The sequence below is a fragment of the Peromyscus maniculatus genome, chromosome 3 (genome assembly GCF_049852395.1).
Source record: "Peromyscus maniculatus bairdii isolate BWxNUB_F1_BW_parent chromosome 3, HU_Pman_BW_mat_3.1, whole genome shotgun sequence".
Taxonomy (NCBI): Eukaryota; Metazoa; Chordata; class Mammalia; order Rodentia; family Cricetidae; genus Peromyscus; species Peromyscus maniculatus.
In genome coordinates, this window is record NC_134854.1 from 60,903,964 (window position 1) to 60,927,073 (window position 23,110).

The window sequence follows — 23,110 nt, forward strand, 5'->3', positions numbered from 1 at the left end:
ACACCCGAGGTTGCAGTGGGAGAAGCTGTGACTGATAAGTCTTCCAGGCAGTGGTTTTGGTTGGAATCCAGACTGATTATTTCATGACCAGCCAGAGAAATTCGCGAAGGTTCCTGAGACAAATCGAGTATTTAAAAAATGTTTTTATATATTTTTTTTTATTTTTTGAGGGCTAATGGGTGTGTGTGTGTGGGGGGGGCGAGAGCCTAGTGTTGTAAATAGCTAATCCCTTGGGAGAAGGTGAAAGGCTGTTAAAAAAGTCCTGTCTTCTGTTTCTCTTTCTGCCTCGCCCCCATCCCCCACCGTTTCCCCCTGTTGCAGGATTTTGTTTATATAACTCAAGTTGTTTGGCTAGATTCTTCAGGTGAATTCTTTTATTTGTTGCTGTTTTTCATTGTTTTGCCTTTTCTAGCAATTAGTGGTGGTTGTCAAAAAACTCAGTTATGGAATTTGCTGAAGTTTTTAAAAAGTAGTTTTTGCATAGGATTTCAGTTTGGGGGAGGGGAGGGGAAGTTGCCTAGGCAAGAGGTTTTTTTGTTTTTTTTTTTTAATCTTTTTTTTTTTTTTTGTCCAGTCCATCTTTTCAGGATAAGAATGTGTTTTTCTTCTTGCCCAGGGGAGATCTGGCTAGAAATTAAGAATAGTGGGTAAACTCGGAAGTTTAGGGTTTGGGAAAGGGCAGTAGGAGGGATCAGAGAGCAGCCATTAGTAAAGGGTGATAGCCAGATACATACCTAGGCACAAGTGAAATCAACTCTTTATGAGCTGCTTGTGGCTGTGATTGCTTTTTAAATGTGTGAATGATAGCAGGATTGTTGGCTTTTCATAAGACTGCAGGAAAACTTGTAACTGTGGCTGTGTGTGTATTTTACACAAAGCAGTTTGGGGCGTTATTTTTATTTAGAAACTAGGAAATGACATGGTGGTAGACTTAGGAGTTATTTTTGTCTTGAATTGCGAGTTGCTGTCACACCTAAAGTGAATTTCACTCTAATGTATAATTGGGATGGGGGGATTCCAGCTGTTTTTGATCGATGTCAGTTCCTCACATTCCGTTCATATACAGATTTCTAAAAGATTGAGGATGAAGATCGAGGCCTGACTTGACCTGATGCCTTTTCTCTACAGTGCCTTTTGTTCATGGAGTAGTTGTGGCATCTACAATGATTACCGCATTTAGGAGTCCGGGGGTGGGGGGTGGCGGGGCTGGGGGGTGGTGAGGGAGAGGGAAACAGACAAAGAACAGCAGGGTGTCTCTTTCCCCTCTCCCTAAGTGGCTTATTTCATAGCTTATTTTTAGTAGAAGATGAAGAAAGGCAAAGATACATTGGCTCTGTTCTTTCTCCACCTTCCCTTTGCTGACAAAAGAAAGCAGGGCTCTTTAAAATTGTAGCTTTCTCAATAAGATGATACCAGTTTTGGTTTGAAAGCTAGAGGGTATCTCTGCTTCGAGTTTATTTTCTGGTTTAATGTAGTTTGGAAGTTAAACATTTCGGGTTTCCTTTTGTGTGTTGGTGTGTATTGTGGAGGGTTTTATGGCCTCCTGTCTCAGTTGAATTCACATCAGTAGGCCCAAGGGGAGTTCACAGTTTTGGGTAAGGTATCCTTAGCGAAAAATTTTAAGAGCTCATTTCCCAGCCTTCTGCTAAGATGAGTACAATTGCGTGTCAGTGACGAGGGTGAAAAATGAAAGATGGTGGTAAGAAGTGAAAAGAAAAGGTCTGAAGGAATGCATGGCTCTCCTTGTCCCTTGTCGTGGACGAGTTCTTTGGTGTGGAGGCTGATAGCTGTTTTCATCGACGTCTCCTGTTTCAGCCCAGTTTTAGCTGTCTCTGGGCGTAATTATACCACAAGGATTTACAGCCTGGCAGGGAACCTATATAGTAGGAAAGTAGCGGTGTGGGGGTAGGGAGGGAAGAGGATGTGTGACTAATTGGTCACTGCTCTCCACCACCTTGCTAGACACAGTCTCTCCAGAGTCTGATATTTCTTTTGTGACCGGTTGGCAGGGTAGCTGACTCCCAAGTTATGCAGGGAGTGAGTGTTTTGCACCAATGCACTTAATCTGCTGGGCGATTATGCTCTGAAACTCTGACTCATTCATTGTTTCTCTTCTGAGCCTCATCTGAGGGTTGTGCAAACCTCCACAGGAGCCGAGAAACTGATTTGCATGACTTTTGAGCACTGTGGAATCAAAACACTTGTCCTTAGCCTAGGTCTGGTGGAATGGTCTTAGTGCAGCCATTTGCTTGCCCGAGTCAGGTGGATTGCCAGCCCGAGAGCAGCACAGGATCACCAACCTTTGAGGTTTCCATCGGCAACCACTGATTATTTAGATTATTGTCTGAGACCTAGGACTCTAGTGACCTTAAGCGTGATTTGCCCTAAAGGAATACTGGTTGAAGTTCTCCCTGGTGGAGGAACAAACAGCTCAGGTTACATGGGTTTCCTTGTTGGTGGGGGTGACTGTCTCGCCCTGTTGCACAGCCCTGGTGAGCCTTTTATCTGTGAACCGGTGCCCCTGCTGAAGGCTAGAGCTGCTTGTTTTGGAAAAGCGTATGCAGGCAAAAGGCCGCAGGCACAGCTCCTTGCAGCTCATTGGCTGCTCTGTTACTACCCGGAAAAGGAGGAGGGGTGGAGCTACCGAACAGCTGATGGGAGTGTGTGACAAGAGTGTGTTTACATACAAAAGAGGTGGGGGCTGGGGAGGCCTGGTGAGCTGCTGACAAGACCAAGTGAGTTTTCAAGGGGAAAAAAACTCCTGTACACTTAGATTCAAGAAATGTTCAGAAAATTAAACCAGAAAACCGAATCTGATCATAATGGGACTTGGCTCACCCTTATATTGCTGTAATGTTTGGAAATTTAAGAATACTATGTTTCAGAGATTGTCTTTTCCAGAAGGATCTCAGTAACAAAACAGGATATGCCCTTTTAAATAAAGGTGTGGTGGAAATGTCCCTCCAAAGCTGAAAGCCTGATGGAATTAGCAGCCTGAGCAGATTTACAGCAAGGCTGAGGGCCGCTCTAGGGCTTCAGACATTCTCTGTACCAACTTTAAACCCTTTAGTACTTGTGCCCCTTCTTCCTTCGTGTCAGGCACTGTGTGTCTGTGGAGGAACTAGTGGAGAGAAGTGTGGTGGACATAGGGCTTATGAACTAGTTATTAAATTGTTCTTGTAATCCAGGAAGGATAGCACTGTATGTTATCGTCTTGCTTTTCAAAAAATCAAAAGACTTTGTATTTTCAGAATTGCTTTCCCCCCCCTTTTTTGGCCATGTGTTGTGTCTCACACCTTTAATCCCAATAATTAGGAGGCAAAGACTGGTGAGTCTCTTTGAGGTCAAGGACAGCTAGGGTTACATAAAGACCCTAGCTTTATTCAAAAATTCAAAACCTGGAAAAAAAATTTTTTTTTGAGACAAGGTTTCTCTGTGTAGCTTTGGAGCCTATCCTGGAACTCGCTCTGTAGACCAACCAGGCTGGCCTTGAACTTACAGAGATCTGCCTGCCTCTGCCTCCTGAGTGCTAGGAGTAAAGGCATGCACCACCACCACCACCACCACCACCACCACCACCGCCCATCCTGAATTTTTTATACTGAAAAGTTAAAAAGTAATTTTGTGTGATGGAGATCTATCTATATGGGCATCTAAATGCTTTTTTTTTTTTTTTAAAGAAGTAGGCATTAGAACAAATGCAGCATGAAATGCGGAGAGGTTTATCATTGACTTTAACTTTGGCACTTCCTGTTAATCAGCAGTTACTCTACCCCCAAGTTAGTTGTTGTTACTGTTTAATTTGTGTTCACAGTGTGGACGATCCTCTGACTAGCCCCAGTGTCAGCCTTGGTCGACCTCTTACAACTTGCGGCCTCTAGTGAGTTGGTGAGGTGAGAGTTGGAACTGGTGTTGGGTCTTCAAGCTAAGAGTTAAAGATTTGGCAATGCCCAGGATTTGGAATTGGTCTTCCCTGTGTAGACAATTTTGGTGACAAATAGATCATTGTACCATTTTGGTAAAGCAGGAACCTGTGTGAGTTTTACAGTGAAGATGTAATAAATGACAAACAGGCCTAAAAGTTAAGCTTTTAGAAGGGAAAAATCTTGTGTAGGTGTGACCTGTAGTCGTGACCTGTAAGAGACCCTTGCTGTGTGCAAGCATTAAGACAACCTAGGTTTGTAGTGTGATTTACCCAGTACCTTGACTGGGGTTTATACGTACATGGAGTTGATATCTTGTTCAGTGTTAACAGATTGATAGTTCCAAGAACCATGGTTTTTTAGACATGCAATTCAGATCTTATAATGCTTACAATGTAGTAGATGTAGTAGCTTTGTACCTGGAGACCAGAGAATCTGTTTTTAATAAAATACTTTAATGAAAGACTTACTTGGGTTTTGAAAGTGTTACAATAAAGTAATTGGGGAAAATACAGGTTACAAAAAAAAAAGAAAAGAAAACAGCCACTCATAATCTTATCCTTTAAATAATAGTTCTTAAACTTGAGTGTGATCTTAATTACTTGGAGGGTTTGTTAAAACTGGTTTTGGATCCCACCCCCAGGACTTCCTACTTTAGGAGGTCCAGAGTAGGGTCTGGGAATGAGAGAGGTTGATGCTCCAGGGACTGTGGCCTAGAAATCACCCTTAAATGCTAGCCTGTTGGTGTTTTTCCTATAGCATTTTATTCTCCCCAGGATTTATTGGCCATATTATATGTACCTGCTCTGTTTTTGCTTAATATTTTTGTAACTGCTTTCTCCTGTTAAAAATATTGGAAATAGCTGGTGTATTGAAACACACCTGTAATCCCAGAATTCCAGACATAAAGGCAGGTAGAACTCTGAAATTTGAGGCCAGCCTGGGTTATATATAATGATGGTAAGATGTTGTCTTAATCTCAACCCTCCCTGGGTGGTGGTTGGGGGGTGCAGACAACAGACAAAAGCAATGTCTGACCCTGTAGAGTGATAGATTTCTTGACCAGTACACACACAAGCTCCTGCTTGTGACCTAGAATCACCAAGAGCATCCAAAAAGGGAAAACGTAGATACGGTGAATAACTTCTGTACTGTGCTGTCTCACTCATAGTTGTGTGGCCCGACCCCCTTTTTCTCCCCTGCAGGCTTTCTCTGTATAACAGCTCTGCCTGTCCTGGATCTCGCTCTGTAGACCAGGCTGGCCTCAAACTCACAGAGATCCTCCTGCCTCTGCCTCCTGAGTGCTGGGATTAAAGGTGTGTGCCACCACCGCCCTTTGTCCTTTTTGTTTGTTTGTTTGTTTTTTGTTTTTTTTCGAGGCAGGGTTTCTCTGTGTAGCTTTGGAGCCTGTCCTGGATCTCACTCTGTAGCCCAGGTTGGCCTCGAACTCACAGAGATCCACCTGCCTCTGCCTCCTAGTGCTGGGATTAAAGGTATGCGCCACCACTGCGTGGCTTACTTTGTTTTGTTTTGTTTTTTGAGAACGGGGTCTTACTGTGTAGCTCTAGGTAACCAGAACTTGTTATGTAGACCAGGCTAACCTTAAAACAGTTTTAAAAACTACTTTTCAGCTGGGTGTATTGGTACATGCTTTTAATCCCAGTACTCGAGTCAGAGGCCTGCAGATCTTTTTGAGTTCAAGGCCAGGCTGGTTTATAGAGTTCCAGGGAGTGAGACCCTGGGAGATGGGGGACAGGGGACGGGGACGTGGGGGGGGGGGGGGCTTTGTGGTGCACATCTCAAAACTTAGTGGATCTCTGCGGGTTTGAGACCAGCATGTTCTTGAGAAGACACACATACACACATGTGTGTACACACATGGAGAGTAAAGACGTGTGTGTGTGTGTGTGTGTGTGTGTGTGTGTGTGTGTGTGTGTGTGTTCTGGGGATTGAATTCAGGTCATTAGCTTTGGTGGTAGACACCTTTACCTGATGAACCATTTCACCAGACCCTCAGCCTTTAAAAAAAAAAAAAAGGTTTTTATCTTTATGTGTACAAATATGTCATCTGCATGTATGTGTGTGCACCATGTGGTTCCCCCAGAAATCAACAAGAGGACTTTAGATCCCTTGGAACTGGAGTTATGTGCAACTAGAAGCCACCATGTGGATACTTGGAATAGAACCCAGGACCTCTGCAAAAGCAGCAAGTGCTTTTAACCACTGAGCCAGCTCCATAGCCTTTGTTTTTTTGACACAGTCTTTCTATGTTGCTTAGAAAGGTCTCTAAATTGAGATCCTGCTGCCTTGGTCTCTGAGTGCCAAGACACTACCTATTTAAAAGTGATAGATAGGGTTTTAGTGCTGTCTTAACACATTGTCCATGGTGCCTGTCACCACGATCAAGAAGAAACACACTCATTTTCCTCCAAACTGTTTTTGTGACAGGGTCTTACATAGTTCAGGTTAGCCTTGAACTCCTGATCCTCTTGCTTCCACTGCCCAAGTGCCCAAATTTTCTTGTATTATTTGTGGTTCTTTCTTCCCTCCTCTCTTTGGTCTAGTTTCTGTCCCTAGATGATTTATTTTCTAGAGTTATATACAAATGGAATCATATAGTATGTGTGCCCTTTTTACATTGTATATTCTTAGGTCGCTGAGCAATATTCCACTGTTTGGATGTGCTGTAACTTAGAGGTTTGAGTCTTTACTCGCCACGTTGTGTACAGAACTCGGCACTGGGCTCAGGGCCTTATGCAAGCTAGGCAAGGTCTGTAATATGCACTTCTGCCCAGATCTTTTTGTTGTTTTTTAGATGTTTAGATAACTTAATTTTTTTAAAATTGCATTTATCAGTATGTATGTGTGTGTGTGTGTGTGGGGGTCAGAGGACCATTTGTGGGAATCAGTTCTCCTGTTTGTTTTTTCTAACATGTGGGTACTGGAAATTAAACTCAGGTTGTCAGTCTTGGGGGCAAGTGCCTTTACCTGCTGAGCCTTCCACCCCCGACCCTCCACCCCCCAGGGTTTCACTGTGTAGCCCTGGCTGTCCTGGAACTCATTCTGTAGCCCAGACTGGCCTCAAAATCAGATCCGCCTGCCTCTGCCTCCCGAGTGGGATGATTAAAGGCGTGTGCCACCACCGTCTGCTGAGCCATCCTGATAGCCTTTTTGTTTTAAATTTTGAGACCATCTCAACCAAGTTATCCAAGTTATCCTGCTCTGTAGCCTGTGCAGGCCTTGAATTTAAGATCGTTCCTCCTCAGTTTACCAAAATGGGATTACCGCATGTCCTATAAGCCTGGTAGAGCTTACATCTTAATGCTTGGGTTCTAGCCACAAGTTAAGTGGCTGTGAAGTTTTGTATGGATGTGTGCTTTCTTTGGACTAAGAAATACCTGCACCATGTGGTAGGAATGTGGTTAACTTTTTGCTTGAGACGGGTTCAGTATGTATCCTGTGCTGGCCTTGACTTCTCCCACACCCCTTGCTTCAACTTTCTTAGTTCTAGGATTAAAGGCTGATGCAAGGTTCTGTGTTTTACTTTTTAGAAGACAATTTGAATATAGCTTTTACTAATGATACCTCTATTTCATGCATGGGTAGAACTGATGTTAAACTTGTTTCAGCTGGGTGTTTTAAAGAACTCACATTAAATAACACCCTCCTAAAGTACTGATTCCTAGCCCTAGTTTGTCAAAGCTGGTGTTACAGATCTTCTACCTCCTTGAAACTGGTGCATTAAGGCTAAGCAGATGGCTGGGATGGGGGAAAGTGTGTGAGAATCAGAGTTCTGATCCATAGACCCAATTAAAAGCTCTTATTCCCTGTATTCCCTGTGCCTCTGTGACAGGATGGGAAGTGAGGACAGAATCCTGGAAGCCTGTAGGTCAGATAGCCTGGGGAGCACCTCGCTTACAGCAGCCTGTCTCAAACCAGGTAAAAGGCGAGGACCAGTACCTGAGGTTGTCCTCTGGCGTCTACAAGCACACACGCATGCATACTTATACACACATACACACTATACTCATGCTCACATAAAGACTGAAAGTTTTTGTTATGAAGTAATTTTGTTTTGTGACCCTTTAGGAATTATGGTCCTAACTTTGCACTTGCTGATGAGACTTTGTTTACAAAGGTTAGCACACCAGACGGTGGTGGTGCACCACCTTTAATCCTGTAATCCCAGCACTGGGAGGCAGAGGCAGATGGATCTCTGAGTTCGAGGCCAGCCTGGTCCACAAAATGAGTTCCAGGACAGTCAGGGCTACATAGAGAAACCCTGTCTCAACAAACAAACAAAATATAATCGAACAAAGGTCGGCATGTATTTTGTTGATGATACTTGTTTTTGTGAAGTATTGATCAAATTTTAAAAACTAACATTTCCTTAGCACCTCCATGAAGTTTACAATAATTTGCTAATATTTGCATGAAACCTGTTACCTGAATCATGACTTTAATTTTCATATGGACTAAACTCAGATGAAGGAGCTGACAGTTCCTGACAGAATTGAGATCTGAAGAGTTAGGGTATCCTTAATATGCTTTTCAAAAATTCAGAAAGTTAATGGTGAAGTTTATTAAGTGCATCCATAACAACACATTACTGCTGGAACACCTATGAAAATGCCATCACTTTGGATGAATAGAGTGAAATCCATTGCTTTGTATATAAACTTAGAAAATTAAATTCTTAATTAAAATTTCCTTTTTTTTGTTTTTTGGTAGCGTGGTAAACTTTGTAACCCAGCCTTAGGGCAGCTAAGGCAGGAGGGATGGGAGTTCGGGGCCAGCCTGGGCTGTCCATAGCAAGACCGAGTCTCCAAAAAAGAAGAAAAAGGTTTTGGACTCTTTCTCACTGCATGTACGCCTGCAGGCCAGAAGAGGGCATCAGATCCCATTATAGATGGTTGTGAGCCACCATGTGGTTACTGGGAACTGAACTCAGGACCCCTGGAAGAGCAGCCAGTGCTCTTAATCACTGAGCCATCTCTCCAGCCCTGGTTTTGGACTCTTAGGAGTAGATAGTGACGTAACAAGACACACTACTTTGTGGTATCACTGTTCCTTTTCTTCTGATAATTTACAGTTGTGTTTGTGTGTGGTATTTACATGTGTGTTGCTTAACAGGTTAACACCTTGTTAATGACAGATAGAACGCAGATTGGATAACAAGAGAACAACAACTTGGTTTTTTGCCTGTTTTAGGGTGGGGTCAGTGACAGCACATTGGGTGAGTAGATTGTTTCAGTCAGTGCTCAGTGTGCTGCCCAGAGCATTATGTTAGCATATGTTTTCTCATCAGGAAGATTGGAGTCAAGTGCACTGAAAACCTTTGCCAACAGAGGGCTGTTCATGCTTGTGGGACCAGTAGTGCTTCGGTGCTTTATGGTTGAGGAATTGTGTGGTTTTGAGACAAGATCCCACTGTGTATCCCTGGCTGGCCTAGAACTCAGAAATCCTCCCTTCTTTACCTCCTAAGTGCTGAATTGTCTTGTCTTTATGGGCAAGTACTATGGTTATTGTAAATTCTTTGTGCTATCAAACCAGATGCTTGAGAAACATGGCTGTTTGTTTGCAGGCTGGTTCTTAAGGTTATTATCTGCCCAGCATAGTCCAAAAATCTTAGGAACCACATGGAGAGCCTCACAGAGCAGTGTGTTTATGGAAGGTGAATGATCCATGTGCTCTCCCACTGCTTAGGGTGTTGGGTGGGCAGTTGGAGAGGTCGAGAAGGAGTCCCAAGTCTGTCTGGGAGGCTTTTGCTTTGTTACTCTCAGGAAGACAAGGCTGGTGGGTGTCACTTGAAGGAACACAATTTCAGGCATAGAATATTATTTGTTTGGGAAATGAGATAGTTGTCTTTTGTCCCACTTGCTGGTTTCTAATTTTGAAAATAAATTTTAGGGTGGCATTATACATGAAAGGAGGTATTCCCAATATACTGATGTACTTTTCCTCTTTCAGTGTTAAATAAAATGCTTGTGTGTGTGTGACACACACACACACACACACACACACACACACACACGTGCATTCACACGCCTGGGTGCACATGTGAAGGTCAGAGGACAGCATTGTGACGTGGATTCTCTCCATTTACCTTTATGGATTCAAGTGACCAAACTCAGGTTATCAGGCTTGCAAGGTAAACACCTTTTAACCGCTAAGCCATCTTGCTGGCCCAGAAAATTTGTTTTCTATGTATCATGTTTTTAGTATGTGTGCTTTTCAAGTTTTCTTGGATTGTAAAATCTTAGTGGTGGTGCTACAAATAGAAACTAGGTCTAGAGTGGGCCTACTCCTGTTCTCTCGGAAGCAGTTGGGCTGACACTGATGTAGTGAAAATTCAGATTACCAGGCATGGTGGCTCGTGCCTTTAACCCCAGTGTTTGGGAGGTGGAGGCAGGTGGATCTCTTGAGTTCCATGCCAGCCAGGGCTACATAGTGAGACCCTGCCTCAAACAAAACAAAAAACTGGGCATGGTGCACACACCTTTAATCATAGCACTAGGGTCGAGACAGGGTCTTAATGAGTTCAAGGCCAGCCTGGTCTGCATAGTGAGTTCTAGGACAGCCAGGGTTATATAGAGAGACCTTGCCTCAAAAATAAATAAGTAAATGAAATTGTTTTGTCTTAATGATGCCATTATAACTTTGGGTTTGTAATTTTGTCAGTATGTTGACTTTATATTGTATAGCCAATTGATGAATGATTAGTTAATTTTTAACACTTATTCAGGTAAGTGTTTTCATTGTAGCTTTTCCCCTAACAGATACTGTTAGGTTTGTGTCCATAAGAGATCAACAAGTGTGCTATGGTTAAGATATATTATCTTATGGCCTTATATTATACTGCTGGATGTTTAGGCTCCTTTGACCAATCTTTTACAAATTATCTTATATGTATGTAACATCAGGTAGTGCATGCCTGGTGCCCAAAGAGAGGTCAGAAGACAGATAGTTGTGGGTGCTGGGAATACAACTCAGGTCCTCGTAGGAGCAACAAGTGGTCTAACCCATGAGCCATCTTTCCAGCATGGTGCCCTCCCCCCCCCATCTTTGAGTCTAGATCTCCAAATAAATTGGTCTCCTTGGTAACAGAGCTTGGAAAATAAAATTTTGCAAAGGAAAGAAACTAGATTTTTTTTTGTTTATTTACATTAATAATAAATGGTCATTTTTTTCATGGCTTTAGGTTTGCATAGTTTCTCACTGCTGTGTATTGATAATTAGATCACTAATCCAATTACCTCAAATCATCTCATAATATAGACTTCGGACAGTCTATATTATAAATTAAATTTATATTAAATTAGATTTATGGGGTTGGGGATTTAGCTCAGTGGTAGAGCGCTTGCCTAGCAAGCACAAGGCCCTGGGTTCGGTCCTCAGCTCCAAAAAAATAAAAAAAAGATTTATACTAAAATGGATGAACATAGGAAAATGTCAAGAATTTTAGCTTTAAATTGGTGATATACTTAATATACATATATGTAGAAATGTTTTAAAAATATTGTTCCTGTATGATCAGAACATGGAAGTGTAAAGACACTATGTGAATCATAGCATATGTACTTCTTATATTTATTTTATTTTATGTGTATGAGTGTTTTGTCTACATGTATGTCTGTGTACCACATGTGTGCCTGGAGCCTGTGAAAGTCAAAAGAAGGTGTCGAATCCCCTAAAACTGGTTGTAAATGATTGTTAGACCCATATGGGTGCTGAGAATCAAACCCAGGTTCTCTGGAAGAGCAGCAAGTGCTTTTAACCATTGTGCTAGTCTATAGCCCCTATTTTTATTAATTTTTGAGTCAGGGTTTCACTGTGTAGCCCTGTCTGGACTGGAGCTCAGCTATGTAAACCAGGCTGGCCTTGAACTCAGAAATTGTCTTCTGCTGTCTCCTGAGCACTGGGATTAAATGCTTGTGCCGCCACTCCTGGCACTCTTTTTTTTTACTTTATGTATATGGGTGGTTCGCCTGTATATATGTCTGTGTACCACATGGCTTGCAGCACCCGCAGAGGTTAGAATAATGGTTGGATCCTTGGATCTGGAGTTACAGACAGTTGGGCCGTCATGTGGGTGTTGGGATTTAAACCCTGGTCCTCTGAAAGTAAGTACTCTTAACTGTTGAGCCCTCGCTCCATCCCACCTCCCTTTGTTTTTAAATTTACTGTTTTTTGTGTGTATTTGTGTATGAATGTGGGCACTTGTGTACCATGGAAAGTGTGAAGTGGTCAGAAGACAACCTGGGGGAGTTGGTGCATTCCTTCACTGTGTAGGTCCTACAGAGCGACCTCAGGTCACTTGGCAGCAAGCTCCTTCACCTGCTGAGCCATCTTGCCAACCCACTCAGATCATTTTCTTTGAGTTGAGAACTAGCTTGGTCCGTTTCACTTTATGCGGTTAGCAATGACATGTCAGATTTGAAAATTTGATGACAACATATAGTAGTTTACAACTTGAGTATGTGTCTTCTGAAGGAGAGAAACAGCAAGGAAGCCTGTTTTCCTTAACCACATTCAAGTCAGTGGAATGCAACCTGGCATCTTCATTTTGGTGTGTATTGTTGAGGCAGAGTTTTGAGAGTTGAGACAGTGTGGCCTATCCTGGCCTGGAACACTGGTTCAATCGGACTGGCTTCTAACTCTATGATCCTCTTGCCTCAGCCGTCTGAGTGCTTGGATTACAGATGCGAGCTCTTCTGTCAAGCGCTGCTCTCGCTGTTGCTGCTGCTTATTTTTGCTCTTACTGTCATTTGGGAGCAGAATCTCCCGTTAGCCCAGGCTGACCTGGAACTTGCTCTCTGCTGGGCTGGCCTTGACTTCACAGCCATCCTCCAGCCTTTCAAAGTGCTGGAAGATATGGGTTCAAGTCCACCTGTATTGTTATTCCTTAGAACAGTGGTTCTCAATCTTCCTAATGCTTCTGCCCTTTAATACAGTTCCTAGTGTTGTGGTGACCTCAACCATAAAATTATTTTCATTGTTACACCATAACTGTAATTTTGCTACTGTTATGAATTGCAAATATCTGATATGCAGGATATCTGATATTCGACGATCCCTGTGAAAAGATCGTTCAATTCCCAAAGGGATTTCAAACCACGAGTTGAGAACTACTGCCTAAGGGCTGAAGAAACTTTTAAATGTTAATTTTTATAGTTTGATTCATGTGTTTGAGATTCAAAGCTAAAGACTTGTTTTCTTTTAGTTCTTCAACAAAGGAGGTCTTGAGATCTCTGACACCTAATTCGATGCCAAGCAAGGCTAAGGATATAAATTAGTGTAGAATGCTTGCCTGGTGTCCACAGGGCCCTCAATTCAATTCTTAGCATTTTAAATAAAGAGAACTGTCTACTTGGACTTCCTCTTTTTTCCCTTTCCTGTGCTGGGGATTCAATCCAGGGCCTTGGTGGTGATTCACAAGTGTTCCTCCCCAAGCAACATCCTAGCCTTACTTTAACTCCACTCTTTTAGTGACCTGGTGTGATATGCTGAAGCTTTTCAACTAGTTTATGTTAATTTAAAGGCATGAATGTCAATCTGTTTGCTTAATAAGAAGTAGAATTAGAAATTCTATTTTTTTTTAATAGAAACAAATTAGTGTATGATTTGTATGCTTTAAAATAGGAGCCTATTTTACGGCTGAATGAATTGGATAAAATGCAGTGGTTTTATTCTGTCAGTTTTGGCTATTTTACTTTAGTGTTAGTCAAGTGTTTTGCCGGCTCTGATGAAGTTCTGATGACATCTGGTTAAAGTCAGTTTCACCAGTTAATTATACTCAGATTGTTAGGCATGATTTTATACTTGGGGAAACCTAGACTACATATAAGAGCATTATAAAGCACACTGGTCCTTTCTGCCAATAAGAGTTTTTTGTTTTGTTTTTTTTAAAGTAGAAATTAATAATTATATCCTCTAGGCAATGCTATTTTTGGCCTTAAGTAGCAGTTTAATGAAGTTCTAATGCTTGGATATATGCTTTCATAGTAAGGAAGTAAACTCTGGTAATTTGTTGTTATCAAGACAGTCTGCCTAGTTAGCTCTGGCTGGCCCAAAACTGTAGAACAGGTTCATTTTGAATGTATAGAAATCTTTCCTAAGTCTCCTGATTGGTGGGGTGATAGGTCTGTTCCACCACTCTTAGCTTAGAAAGGTTTTTCTATGTTGCCCAGACTGGCCTCGAACCTGCAATCTCCTAACTCAGTTAACTAAGTGCTAAGATTACAAGCGTAAGCCACTATGCTTTTTGTTCCTGTTAGTGGTTTTGTTTGTTTGTTTGTTTGTTTTCCAAGACAGGATTTCTGGAACAGCCCTGGCTATCCTGGAACTCACTGGCCAGGATAGTGTGTAGACCAGGCTGACTTCGAATTCACAGAGATCTACCTGCCTCTGCCTCCCAAGTGCTGGGGTCAAAGGCATGTGCCACCTGCTTGGTACATTTGATTTTTGAATTAAGAGCAAATTATTACTCTTTGTTTTTTTTTTTTTGTTTTTTTTTTTTCAGGGCTGAGGACCGAACCCAGGGCCTTGTGCTTGCTAGGCAAGCGCTCTACCACTGAGCTAAATCCCAACCCCCAAATTATTACTCTTTTAGATACCAAGATGGGATACAAGTAAAAGGATGTGATCTGAGAACACAACTTTGGGGGTTTAGCCATTTTCATGACAGAGTCTACTTTTCTTGTTTATTTTAGATAGGTAATAATAATGTGTGAAAAGAAAGATACATTTAGAATAGCTGTGCCACTGTGCCTGTTCTGGATATTTTCTTTTTATTTTGCTGATGCTTTTGTTGTTTTTCTCCTTCCTGGGAAGTAGATGGTTTTGTTACATGATACAAGTCTTAATGTAGATGCATTGTTGAGCAGACTTTTTATTATTGAAGCTATTGGATAAGTGAAGCTGTTGGAAAAGCAAGATGTTAAAATGTGGTCCGATCCATTTGGTTTCTTGCCTAAAAAGTTGAGTTTATCGTTAATCTTAAAGGTTGAAATGGAATGTTGTAGCAACACCTTACTAGTTATGAGTGTAGGACAGACTCTAATTTGAGACTGAAGAGCTGAGAACTCTCTTCAGGACATCTGTGTTTTTGTGCAGTCTGGGTCAGAAGTGTAACTAGCAGCAGCTCATTGGCTCAGTAACTCTGCTGCTGGTGTATTTTTAGACCTTTGTATTTAAAAATACACACACCTGGCTGTCACATAGGTGCTGAGTGTCAGCTGTGTGACATTTTAGGTCTTCTTGCCGGCTCGTTGACACTGGGCTGGCGCTCAGTTTGTTCTTTTGCACCTCTGCTTCCTCTCCACACGTTAGATTTGAGTGCTGTGAGCTGTGGGCCACTTCGGTAAACAGAACTCTTTTCTTTTTTCCTGTAGCCCAGGCTGCCTTGGAACTTTACTGTGTATACTCCTTATGTCTTTATATAGAACAGAGTGACTTCAAGCTCTTGATGATCTGTCTGCCGGAACCTCCTGAGTGCTGGATTATAGCTCAAGCCACCATGAATGACAGAAGTATTAAATGTGAAAGCACTATTTTATAAAACATATTTTTAATTTTGGATGTTTTACTTTGTTGCTGATGTAATTTTTTTGAGACAGGGTCTCATGTAGCCCAGGCTGGCCTGGAACTCTTTATTTATGCCTGAGGTCAGCCTCTCAAGTGCTGAGATGACTGTGTACCACCAAGCCTGAGATCTCTGCCACAGCTTCCTGAGTGCTGGTATTATAGGTGTGTCGGCATACCTGGTATAAATTATGTTTCCAGAGCAAGTGACTAAGTTCTGTACTGTTGACCCATTCTGTCTTTAATTTGGCCTTAATTTCCTTATCCTTACTGTATATTATAGTATTTTATGTAGTAATATGTTTTGACTTTTGAGTTTTTTGTTTGTTTTTTGAGACAGGGTTTCTCTGTGTAGTTTTGGTCCCTGTCCTAGATCTCACTCTGTAGACCAGGCTGGTCTCGAACTCACAGAGATCTGCTTGGCTCTGCCTCCTGAGTGCTAGGATCAAAGGTGTGTGCCACTGCCGCCCAGTGGGTTTTTTGTTTTTTATAAAGTATATGGGTATTTTGCCTGCATGTGTCTGTGAATACCGTGCTCTCAGGCCAGAAGAGAGTGTTGGATCTTCCGGAGGGTGGTTGTGAACTACAATGTAGGTGCTGGGAATTGAACTGTACAAGACCACCAAGTGCTCTTAACCACCGTCCCATCTCTGTACCCCCTCCCTTTATTCTTGTAGCATTGTTGGTTTTTAGATGTTATGGTATACTTTTTGTGCATTAGAAACCCAGACCACTTGGGTTTGTTAAAAGAGCTGAAGTCACCCTTGTTAGCTCCAGATTTACTATTGTGGTTCCTCTTTTTCTTTTTTTGAGACAGGTTTCTCAGTTTGTAGCCCTGGCTGGTATGACGCTTGTTGTGCAGATCAGGCTGCCTTTAAACACAAAGATCTGCCTGTCTCTGCCATCAAAGGTGTGTACCTCTACACTTAGCCAGACTGCTGGCATTTCTCATACATTTGTCCCTTAGAGCACATAGTGAACTTTGTGTATGTTCTAGGTATTCAGGAAGTATCTATTAAATCAGTTAGTATAAATTATATACTTCTGGTATTGCCCAAGTCAAATCATTATTAGATTGAATTTTTGGCACTTGTAAAAGAAACAGTATAGAGGGAGGCTGGAGAGATGGCTCAGTGGTTAAGAGCACTGGCTGGTCTTCCAGAGGAGCTGGGTTCAGTTCCAAGCACTCACATGGCAGCTCATAGCTGTCTGTAACTCCAGTTCCAGGGGGTCTGATGCCCTCATACCGACATACTTGCAGTCAGAACACCAATGTACATAAAATAAAAATTAAAATTAAAAAAAAAACTATGGAAATGGGCAAATTTTCAAAAAGTAGGACTTCTTTTAGCCAGGCATGGTGGTGCACGATTTTAATCCCAGCACTTGGGAGGCACAGGCAGGCAGATCTCTTAAGTTGAGGTCAACCTGGTCTACAGTTCCAGGACAGCCAGGGCTACAGAGAACCCTGTCTTTGAAAAAAACAAACAAACAAAAAGGGACTTCTGTTTTCTTTGCAGATCCCACTTGCTGGTTTTTTGTTTGTTGTTTGTTTTTTGAAACAGGGCCTCTCTAAGTAGTCCTGGCTGTCCTCAAACTCACTATGTAGACCAGACTGACTTTGAACTCATGATCTACCTGCGTCTGTCCCCTGAGTGCTGAGATGAAAGGCATGAGGCCCTATTGCTGCTGTATGCATGGCATTTGTGACTTTCTACATATAATAAATGCATTTATGTATGCACTGCCCCTCAATTCTAATACTTCAGCCAGTGCTTTCTATTTTGAGATTTTTGTTTTGGTATTGGCAGTTAACCTACAGCCTTGTGCAAGCTAACTGATGGCATTCTCTATCACTAGCTATATCCTAGCCCATAAGTACAGTGCTTTTCCCCATCTGTATGTACATGCATGCTCAGTTAAAGAAACACACAGTTGTGCTCCTTAGGCATTGATAATTCTGTTCTGGTGTGTGTTCTCATTCTCCTGGCTCCATCTTCTAAGAGCTGGGATTATATTGGTAAATGTTTAATCAGTTGACCCTTCTGAGGTTCCATTACACACATTGCCTGAAGTTACCTGGGGATCCCCAAGGCATTTCATCCACAATCCAGAACTTGATAGTAATGTTAATTCATTGATTGCCCTTTGTGCTTTATTGACATTTATACTGAGAGTGCAAAACCAATGGCAGGACCTTAGTGTACCAGATCGTGTTAGCAGTTGTGCACTTCAGCACGTGCTGCAGGTTTAGAGCGCAGTTCTGCTGGGCCTGGTGTACAGGTGTGCAGTCACAGCTGCTCAGGAGGTGAGACAGGTGTGTTCCAATTGGCTACAGTCCATCTCCAACCACCCATCCACTCCCCCAACCATTCACTCACACGCTGAGGATAGCCCAAAGTAGAACACTTGCTGAACATACACATCTACTGCTAAAAAGTGTGTTTCCTTGGAAGCTTGCCCTTGGTTAGGGTAGGATTAAAGGTGGCTCAGCAGTTAAGAGCACTAGCTTATTCTTACAGAGTACCCAAGTTCATTTCCCAGCTCAAAAATAGCAGCTCAAACCCACCCATAACTCAAGTCCTAGGGGATCTGCCCTCTTCTTGCTTGTGGGTTTTTGAGTTACCATCTGAACTGGCTGTTTTTTGGGGAATGCCATTTGTATTTGAAAGTGACTCACAAACAGATTATTTAGACTTAGATATTTGTCAATACTTTGTCAAAAATGAACCAGCTAAGCCTTTATTTCTAGGCAAACTAATACTGTGTGTTGCATGATAAAATCGGAGCTTTAAAGCAGAATGTTTGAGCACATCTGTCAGTTACCAAGCACTTTGTAGTTTTCTAATACTTACAGTCCGGACAGTATTTTGATACTATGTGAGGAAGTTTGTCCACTTTGGGGAGATCCATATATAAGTCAGTGAACCATTATTTTGAAAACGTCCAGTGCATGATAGCAAATCAATCTTGGGTAAAAGACTCATCAAGAATAAAGTAGACGAGCAGTCTTTATTATGAGTATGAAAACTTGACTGGTAGAATCCAGATTGCATGTTACATTTAGCCTTTGGGAGATTCCTATGTATATTGTTTTGGTGTAATGTCAATGAACTATGTCCAGAAATATCTGAAAAATATTAATAGTCTCCTTTTCAACTATATTCAAAGCAGACTGATTGCATAAGCACACATGAGATTCTGGCTGCCTTCTGTGAGGCAGACACTAAAGAGATTTGTGAAGTTATTTAAAAATGCCAGAGAGACGGCTCAGCGGTTAAGAGCACTGGCTGTTCTTCCAGAGGTCCTGAGTTCAATTCCCAGCAACCACATGGTGGCTCACAAACACCTGTAATGAGATCTGATGCCCTCTTCTGGCCTGCAGGCATACATCCAAGCAGAACACTGTATACATAATAAATAAATAAATCTTTAAAAAAAAGGTGCCATTCTCTGGGCTGAGAGATGCCTCAGTGGTTTAAGAGCACTGACTGCTCTTGCAGAGGACCTAGATTTGATTCCTAGCACCCACATGGTGGCTCACAACCATCTATAACTCCAGTTCCAGGGGATCCAGTGGCCTCTGGCCTCAAAGGGTACCATACACACATATGGTACACATACATATATGCAGGCAAAGCACTTAACACATAAAAAATGCCATTCTGACTTAAGTTTTTGTTTTGGAAATTACAGCTTTTATAAAAAAGATAGTTAACAGGGATAAGAGTTACTACTCTAAAGTGTATAAACATTGGGGGGGGGTTGAGACAGGGTTTTCCCTGTAGTTTTGGTGCCTGTCCTGGGTCTCGCTCTGTAGACCAGGCTGGCCTCGAACTCATAGAGATCCACCTGGCTCTGCCTCCCGAGTGCTGGGATTAAAGGTGTGCACCACTACTGCCCAGCTATAATTTCTCTGTCTGTCTGTCTAATCTATCTATCTATATCTAAGACAAGGAATCCTGAATCGCAGGCTGCCCCAAACTTACTGTGTAGCTAAGGATGAATTTTTGATCTTCCTGCCTTCACTTCCCTAGTGCTGTGGGATTAACAGACAACATCACCATGGCTTGTTTATGTGGTGTTGAGATCGAGGCAAGGACAGTACCAACTAAGCTATATATATATCTGTTCACTTTATTGTGTGCTGTGTGTACATGTGGTGTATATGTGTACGTTAGCACATGTGGAGGTGAGTTTTCGCCTTCCGTCATGGGTTCTAGAGATTCCACTCAGGCTGTAGGCTTAGTGGCAAACTCTTTTCCTTGTTAAGCCATCTCTCCAACCATCTCCCTTATTTTTGGAGACAAGGTCCCTTGCTGAGTTTGGAGTTCAGTGATTTGTCAAGATCCTGGGAACCACCTACTGTTCCTGCCTCCCCAGAGCTAGGATTATAGGTGTGCACTGCAGTGCTGGGCTTTTTTAGGTGGGTTCTGGGGATCTAGTTCAAGACCTCACTCATGCTTATTTGGTAATCGCTTTTCCAATGGAGCCCTCTCTCCAGCTCTCCAAGTCTTAAGAGTGGGGCTAGAGACATGGTTCAGTGGTTAAGAGCATTAACTACTCTTTCAGAGGGCCTAGGTTCTGTTCCTAGCACCCATATGGTGCTCACAACCATCTATAACTCTAGTTGTGGGAGTTCAACCCCCCCCCAATCTAACCCTTTTAGGCATCAGGACATAAATATATGCAAATGAAACACTCATGCACATAAAGTTAAATAAGTCTATAAAAATTTTATGTCAGGAGTGCTGAGACCACAAAGTTTGCGAACTAATACTCTAACAAATGTATGTTGAAAGAGAAGTTGTCACTTTGCGATAAAGTCTAGGGCGTACTTTAATTGTACCCAGCACAGCGCCAGGCAGATTAGTAGGTTCTTTATACAATGTATGAATCATATTGAATTTAATTATACAGCAAGTCATAAAAATACACATTGAGCCCAGAAGGAAAATTGGTGTGTGAAGATGGCAAGTGATTTTATGTTAGTAAACAATGTCAGGTTTACATCATATTTTCTAAACTCTAAGACAGTTTTTTCCACATCTCAACATCTTTGAAATTGAGATGTCTTAAATTGGTGGTGAGTCACTTTAATTCAGCTTTTTTCTTTCTTGGTGTGTCATAACATAATGATGTGTTGTACATGTGATGAAATATGGTCGTATCTTTTTGTGTGGAGAGAAGCATAGAATTGTAGTTTAGTTTCCTAAGATACAGGTTATACTGCATTAGATGTTCTTATCAGGCATTAAATTGACTCTGAGTAGTTGATAGTGTTCCCATTGTTGGAGAGTTTCATATATTAAAAAGTAGTAATTCCAGGGTTGGGGATTTAGCTCTGTGGTAGAGTGCTTGCCTAGCAAGCGCAAGGCCCTGGGTTCGGTCCTCAACTCCGGAAAAAAAAAATAGTAATTCCAAGCCAGAAGACTAGATTTTAGTGTTAGAATGCAAGCTTGTACAAATAAATCACGGGAGCCAGGCAGGCAGCCCCCCCCCCCACCCCACCCCGATCCTAGCACCCTAAAGACTGAGGCAGGAGGGTCAAAAGTTTGAGGCTGGCCTGGGTTATGTAGTGAGTACCAGTTTAGCCTGTGTTATGGAGTGAGACACTGTCCTAAAACACTTCAGGGACTATACCTGAGTGGTAGGGTTCTTTCCTAACATGCACGGGAGCCTGAGTTTGATTGATTGAATTGCACAAATAAGCATACCATGTAAAATCATGTAAATCTTGTGGGTTTTGTTTTGTTTTGAGACAGGGTTTCTCTGTGTAGCCCTGGCTGGCCTCGAACTCAGAGATCAGCCTGCCTCTGCCTCCCAAGTGCTGGGATTAAAGGTGTGCACCACGACTGCCTGGTTAGTAAATATTTTTATGTGTAAAGGTGTTTGCTTTTTTCATTTTCTTCCCATTTTATAGTTTTGTGTCTTCTCTGTCTTTTTTTTTCTCTCTTTTCTTTCTTCTTCTTCTTCTTCTTCTTCTTATTATTATTATTATTATTATTATTATTTTTTTGGAGACAGGGTTCTCCACTGTAGCCCTGGCTGGCCTTGAGTTCAGAGATCTGTCTGCCTCATGAATGCTTGGATTAAAGGCATGTGCTTGCTTATTTATTTCAGTGTGGTTTTGCTTTATAGCCCAGTCTGGCCTTGAACTCTTTCTTGGTCCTCCACTTCCTTGAGAATGCTGGGATTATAGGTGTGGGCTAATATACATAATATATTTGTTACTTTTCTCATCTCTATGAGTAGAGGGTAACTGACTTCGGTTTGAGGGGACAGTGGCTTTTCATGGAAGGGAAGGAAGGCCTGCTGATGGACAGCTCCTCAGGGCAGGAGTGTAAGCACTACAGCTGCTTGCTTCTAGTTAGTGAACCAGGGAGCAGAGCGAGGCCTCAACAGAGGGCCTACCCATAAACCTCAAGGCCTGCCCTCGACCCACCCACTTCTCTAGCTAGGCCTCATCTAAAACTGTCACAGCTTCCCAAAACTGCTACCAGCTAGGGACCAGGTTTTTAAAATGTGTGAGCTTGTGAGGGGCATTTCACATTCAAATAGTAATACCTGCATCTTTCTTTCCTTTGTTCAGATCTCTTAGTTAAATCTTTTAAAAGATGATTTTGATCCAGCTAATGCCTCTAATTCTAGCACTTGAAGGCTGAAGGAGGGGAGGACAGGGAGTGAGAAGGTCAGCTGGTGTTACATATAAGCAAGACTTCGTTTCAGAACAAGAAATGAAACAAAAAAGAGTAAAACAGTGACCTTTGCCCGTAGTTCCTGCTCTTCAGGAGGATTGGCATTGGGGGAGGTGGGGTCACTTTGAACCCAGATATGTTAGTCTGGGCTGTAAACTGAGACCCTGTCTCATAAAAGGGTGGTTGGTGGTGGTGGAGAGATGGCTCAGTGGTTAAGAACAATTGCTGCTCTTGCCAAGGATCCAAGTTCAGTTCTCAGTTCCCACATCAGATTGCTTACAACTAACTGCCTGTGACTCCACCTCAAGGGGATCTGATACCCTTTTTTGGCCTCTGCAGGTACCTACACACATGAGCACAAGACCACACACATACAGATAATAAATTTTTTTACAAATAAAGTTAATTCATTAAGTTATTAATATTGTTCCTGTTTTAGTCATAAAGACCAAGATCATATCCTGTGTATAAGTAGCTTGTGTACTCTGCCATTTATTTTTTATTTTGTTAGTTTTACTGCTATTTAGTTCTGGCTGGCATGGAGCTTGCTGTTTAGACCAGGCTGTCCTGAACTTGAAAAGATCTGTGTGCCTCTGTCTTTTAGTATTGGAATTAAAGGTGTGGGCCATCATTGTCCAGTTCTTCAGTGTGCTTTAAACATAAGTGTAAAGTGGGGGGCTGGAGGGATAGCTCAGCCGTTAAAGGCTAGGCTCACAACCAAAAAAAAAGTGTAAAGTGGGGATCAAGCCTTAGAAAAGTTCAGTTGTTTCTTTGCTGTTTGTTTGTTTGTTTTTTGTTTTTTTGTTTTTCGAGACAGGGTTTCTTTTGTGTAGCTTTGCGCCTTTCCTGGAACTCACTTGGTAGCCCAGGCTGACCTCGAACTCACAGAGATCCGCCTGCCTCTGC

At 42.1% G+C, this 23,110-nt stretch overlaps 1 protein-coding gene across 2 annotated transcripts in view; it reads left to right on the forward strand.

The window, feature by feature from the left end:
- The window catches only part of Ube2h (ubiquitin conjugating enzyme E2 H), a 107,712-nt gene that overhangs the window by 1,024 nt on the left and 83,578 nt on the right, over positions 1-23,110 (forward strand). The gene's annotated exons all lie outside the window — the stretch shown is intronic.